The following is a 6,379-nucleotide window of genomic DNA, read 5'->3' as shown; positions in this document are numbered from 1 at the left end:
GATGCTTAGCTTGTTTGGAGGATGTATTTTGGAACATGGAATTAGAATTTGAGCTAAGAACACAAGCAAGCGAGTTTTGAGCCTAATGGTGTTGTTACATCTTATAACCACTTATTTTTTCTTCTTGTGTGCAATTGTTCTCCTCCTACGATTGTGATCTTTGATTTGTTTAATTCTATATGTCCATTATTCCTTGTATTCATGCATTTATATGATTGAGGCCATCGTTTCAATTAACTCACTTATCCAAATAGCCTTACCTCTTATCTTCCTTTGTTAGCCAAATTTGAACCTGCGTTTAACCCACTTTGTTCTTAAGTTAGCACATTACAAGCCTTAAAGCGGAAAACAATAAAAGTCCTTAATTTGGATCTTTGATTGGCTTAGGCTAGTGTGTGTAACATTCAAGTGTGGGAAATTTTGGGACATTGGTTGAGAAAAAGGGTAATTTTGTATTTTCGTTGTAAATATTGGGAATTGGATACATGCTCATGTATTGATTAAATGTGTAGACCTTATGCATTGAAAAAATAAAATGAAAAAAAAATGATGAGAAAAACAAAAGAAAAGAAAAAAAATATAGAAAAGCAAGAAAAGAAAAAAAAAGGGGACAAAATGCCCCAAAGTAAAGTTCAATAAAGATCAATGCACAAGTGTTGAGAAATGAAAAGAAAATGCATGAGTACGTTAAAAAGTGAAAGAATGGGTAGTTAGGTTAGCTTTAATATTGTATAATATGTCATAGGTTATGTGAGAAGTTTAAGCTCATCAAAGATTCAAATTTCAAGCTCACTTAACCAAATATGCATCCTTACCGTGACCCTAGCCCCATTACAACCTAAAGAAAAGACCCCATGATACTTGTATGCATGCATGGAATATATGTTGATTGTTAGAAGAAAAACAAATCTTGAAAAAGCATGAAGTAGGGGAGGATTGAGTGATCAACCCTATACACCGAGCGAATAGAGTGCAAATACTTTTGGTGAGGGGTTCGAAGCTCAACTCCTTGTTCCCGGCTCTGGCGAGCGTTCTTCATACAAGTTATGCATATTTTACTTTGATGACTAGAATTGGTAGAGTTCATACATTGTCCATCATCTTGCCCTATGTGCATATACATATGTGTATTCTAGGAAGATTGAATTGCTCTTGGCCAAGGAGATAGTAGCATACACCGTAGTGCATTCATGTAGGTAGATTGCATCACATGAGCCCTACACCCTTGTAGTCCTTTGATCTTTTGCTTTCCCTTAGCATGAGGACATGCTATACTTTAAGCGTGGGGAGGTTGATAAACCCTGTTTTTAGAGTTTATCATGCATAGAATCTAAGGGTTTTATCAATGATCTTCCACACTTATTTATATAAAACTGCATGATTTCGTGTCTCTTTCCCATTTTACCTCATAGATGAAAATATGCTTCTTTCGCATCAAAATTGAGATATTGTAATCCTCCTCTATTACCATTAGATGCCTTGATCCATTTGTTAAGTGATTTCAGAAGTTATAGGGCAAAAATGGCCAAGAGGAATGAAGGAAGCATGCATGAATGGAAGGAGCATGAAACAAATTAAAGAATGGAAGTTTGGACATGCACGCGCACGCGCACTGTGCGCGTATGCATGGATGCGCTCATCCAGAGCCAGCGCAGTGGAGTTGAGCGAGGAGCCGGCGCGCTTGTTGGCTGGGCCATATCCCTTATGACGCTCGCGCGCACCTTACGCCTGCGCGCAAATCGCAGAAGATCCCAGGGACACGTACGCGTGCAGTGCGCATACGCGTCGATGTGCGCACATGATTTTTTAAATGAAACACGTGCCCAGCGATTTCAAGGGGTTCCCAGGCCCTGTTTTGGAGCAGATTTTGGAGGGAAAAGCTTAAGAAGACCAAGGATTAGGAGTGTTAGAACAATTAGTCATAATTCTAGATATTTTAGGAAGTTAGTTACATTTTGTTTTTAGAGAGAGAAACTCCAACTTCTCTCTAGGTTTTCATCCTCCATTGCAAGTTTCCTTTGAATTCTTGGTGAGATCTATTGCTAATTGACTTTTTGTTTTTATACAAGTGTAGATCTACTCTTCTGCTTCTCTTAATTGATGTTCTTTTAGTTCAATTTCTTAGATCTAGATTTGGTTCACTTTGTTACTTTGAATGTGAATTAATGAATTGAGGTTTCATTCAATTATTTGATTGTTGATGATTGTTTGGATTAGATAGCTTAAATTCAATTCTCTTCTTTCAATTGCATCATGTTTTCTATAATTACCTACCAATTGTTTGTGATAATGACAACCTTAGCTATGGAGTAAATTTCTCTTACTTGGCTTAGGGGTTGAGTTATTGGAGACACTTGAATAGTGGATATCAATTGTAGATTATGAATTGAGAATTGCTAATTGACTTGGAGTACACTAAAGCTAGACTTCCCTAGGGTGAGACTAGGACTTGTGACTCAAGTTAGTTATTCTCACTTGACTTTCCTCCATTGTTAGGGGGTTAACTAAGTGAAGCAATAATCAATTCTTATCATAATTGAAGGAAATTATAATGATGGAACTTCCAATGCTTACCCTTAGCCAAGGCTTTTATTTCAATTAATTGTTGTTTGCTTTGCTAGCTTGAACTCTTGCACCAATTCTCAAAACCATAAAAGCTTTCCTAATCAATGATGCACACTCTAAAGCAAATCCTAGGGAGAACGACCTGGGATCAATACTCTCGGTCATAGATTTTAGAATTGTTTGATGCGGTATTCGCGTGTTGGTTAGACTATACTCACGATCGGACTCATTACTAGTTTCTAACCGACATAAGAATATTTCCGTTCATCAGTCAACTCCTGCCAACTTTCGTTAGACTGGACCCCAGAGTCTATGTCATTCAAAAAGCCACATCTCCAATTATCCAAGGTTAATTCTAATTACTCCTAATTACTCTAGTTAACCTAATTTACACCTAATTTTACCCTGCAGCCACATCCACCCACTCCCCCTTTCAGCACTGCCGAACCTATCATCTTTGGGAGTCTTCTTCGACTACCACCGTCAAATGTGCTTAGCGCCTCTGGTGATTCCATCAGCCACCAACCTAGTTGTTTCTGGGAATCAGCTTCGCGTCGCCGCCACCGCTACATGTCACCTTCGACGATCCATTGAAGACGCATCCACTCCACCGAGGTAACTTTTGACGGCACCTAGTGTTGCTCTGCCTTCATTTACGCCGTGGTGGAAGTGTCCTTGCATCGCTGATGCACTAGCAAGCGCCGCTACTGTTCGCCCTGAACAACCCTTGACAGCGATGCTCCCATCCTCGCTTCCAAGACGCCTCCCACAAGGTGTCCCTCCTCCGCTGCCGTCACCGCGTTCACAGGTTAGTGGTAATTCATGATTTTGATAAACAGAAATTGTTCTTGGTTTGTTTTTGGTGCATGTCACAGGGTTTCACTTTCATACAAGATAATTCTTTTGTTTTTTGGATGCTAATTTTCGGTAGTTTTAAGAGGATTGATATCTGAGTTGAATTTAATTGTTAGCATGAAATTAGTTCATTATGAGCATCCACAACTTCTAGAGCAAGATTATGCTTCCATAATCTACCTTGAAAAGAAGTGGATTTGCAAATAGTATCAATAAATAAAACCAATCATAAAAAACTATCACTATCATAAAAAGTGGTTACATTAACAACACCATCTTAAGTTACACAGTAAACATGTTTTTATATATAATTTTTTAAATTTCCTTCTTTAGGTTAAGTTTATCTGTGCGTGTAATGTTGTATGGATCTTAAGGGCACATAAATCTAGATGTAGATGTCCATGAAGGATTGATGTATAACGAAGGATAAAAATAACTCTAAATAGTTTTTTAGTTCATTAGTTTTCATATGAAACACATATTCCATGCTGCAAAATATAACAAAAGACATTACTAAAGCATATTTAAGATAGAAAATATTTTTCTAATCTTATTGCAGACAGGGCACGCCTTTACTCTTGAAGCATCCTTTCAACCTCTTTATTTGATCCCTTGATCTTTTTTCGTGCAGTTAATAAACAAGTTTTGGTAAGATATCATCAAAGCAGACAAAATCATCCAACGGGTTTTGTCATGTGAATTTGTTGAGGGTAGGACTGTCGGGCTTCCTATTAGTCTACAAATGATTGGTGGAGCATCTGGTGAGGTATGACTTTTTTCTATCTATTGCACTCAACTCCTTGTTGATAGATCGGGGATATTGTCCTTAATTTTATTCATGTTTTCAAAATCATTTCTTATACACATAAATCATGATTTGATGCATTTTCATTGTTTCCTACATGTAGTTTAATGGAAAAACAGAATTATTTTCTTGTTGCTATGCAATTATCAAGGCACACAAGTATTTATCCCATTTTAAAAATTATGTTTTTTTTTCAAATATGATTTTGTTGAGATAAAATCCAACGTGTTTCCAAAAAGTTAATTGCAAATAAGAAATTTGTGTGTTTGATTTGGATATTGTCCAACAATAAAAAAAATGTTACAGTGTCTATGCTTTATCCGTTTTAAAGAGGCGGGTGAAATTTGTCAATTTGATTCTTGTGAATGAATAATAGGATCATCCTCCTTTGTATAGTCTTGCAGGAAAAGCTTCTGAGAATGGGACATATCTTTGACCAGACACTTGAAAATTACAAATTTCTTCCACCAATTATAGCCGAAGACAAGCTAGTATAAATGATCCTTCTATCTTTCGGCGATCCATAAAAAGTTACATTAATTCATGACAATATGGTGGTTGAAGGATTCAGTACTATATGTTGGTGGCCAGTGGCGGATTCAAGGGGGCCTAAGGTGGCCATGGTCCCCCCAATTTTTTTTTTTAAAAATTAGCACTATTAATTTATTATTATTATTATTATTATTATTATTATTATTATTATTATTATTATTATTATTATTATTATTATATATATATATATATATATTTGTATATTACACACTAAAAAAATTTTATATGTTAGTAATTTAATATGTATAAATTATAATGTGTATTATAATATATTAGTAACAATTATCAAATAGGTTTAAAAAACAATAAAAACATATAAATATATAAATAATTCAAAAGTTATTAAAAATATAAGTTTGGATTAATGTAAAAAGTAATAATTATAAAAAAATTATTTTGACTCTTTCTACGACAATAGTAACAACTAAATAGATTTTTTAAACAATAAAAATTATTAAAATAATACTTTAAAACAAAATGAAAGACCAACTTTTAGCAGATTATATAATTGTATATGTTGAAAAAGAGAATGCTTCAAAATTTATTCTAGATGATAAATTGATAATTTTAGTTATATAAAATATCGCAAACCAAATTTAAAAATACCTAAATCCTAAAGTATGTAGTTGAATGTTAATTTTTATATAATATAATTATTAATTTTGACCTATATACTATAAATTATATTTTGTTAACTTTTTATTATGTTATATTTTAATTTATTTCGTATTTAATTTGGCCCCCTCTTATAAAATTTCTGGATTCGCCACTGTTGGTGGCATTCAATGATTCAAATTAGAAGCTTAAGGAATATGATTTTGACAGTAGTAATGTGAGATCCGTTTATTTACCATGATGTCATAATGTTACAAATGAAAATAACATGCCAACATTGAGGTTTGGTTTGGTAAACTTTTCAAAGAGGTGCTTGTTTTTTTTCCAAAAGCATAGATATCTTGTTTTGTGTTTGGTAAATAAAAAAGTTTATATGTTTGTGCTTATAGTTTCTAAAAGTTAGGAGTGCTTTTAAAAGTGGCTAAGGAGGAGCTTTTTAAGGCTTGAATGTGTCTACAATGATTGTGTCTCTTGTTACACTTGTTTGGATATGTCTACAATGGATGTGTCTTCTATTACAAAACTTGTTAAGATGTGTCTTCTGTTTAAAACTTGTCATATAATCTTAAGATAATTGACTACAATCCAAAGTTCACAGTTCATGAAACTAAACAATAAACTTCAAATTTGATAAGAATATAATGTTATATTCCGAAGTTGATAATACATGGTGATGAGTGAGAATTATTGTCAATCTAGAATTTCTCAAAATAGAATATATAGTGTTCATACCATGAGTCGAGCTAGGCGAGCCTGGCTGGATGAAGACCAAAACGACCGACCTCTTAGAAAGGTTGGTCGACACCAAACTCTTCCCGAAGAGCTCGGCCAAATTACTATAAGGGCCCAAGTAAGCCCAAAGCAGAAGATCGCAGCCCACTTAAAGATGGCTGGCCAAAGATAAGGGGACCCACACACAAAAGATAAGATAAGATAACTAACTTATCTCAAAGGGAGGTCACTCCATACTACTATAAATACACTGGA

General features: G+C 34.5%; 1 long non-coding RNA gene across 1 annotated transcript; it reads left to right on the top strand.

Annotated features, from left to right (window-relative positions):
- The first annotated feature begins 2,997 nt into the window (after positions 1 to 2,997).
- On the top strand, positions 2,998 to 4,930 carry LOC112757192 (uncharacterized). Its single transcript, XR_003179402.3, has 3 exons — positions 2,998 to 3,373; positions 4,052 to 4,186; positions 4,622 to 4,930. It is a non-coding gene; the product is annotated as an uncharacterized lncRNA (long non-coding RNA).
- The last annotated feature ends 1,449 nt before the right edge of the window (positions 4,931 to 6,379 follow it).

This window comes from Arachis hypogaea, chromosome 16 (assembly GCF_003086295.3).
Source record: "Arachis hypogaea cultivar Tifrunner chromosome 16, arahy.Tifrunner.gnm2.J5K5, whole genome shotgun sequence".
Taxonomy (NCBI): domain Eukaryota; kingdom Viridiplantae; phylum Streptophyta; class Magnoliopsida; order Fabales; family Fabaceae; genus Arachis; species Arachis hypogaea.
The sequence above is the reverse complement of the archived record's forward strand: the minus strand, read 5'-3'. Positions and strand labels throughout refer to the sequence as shown.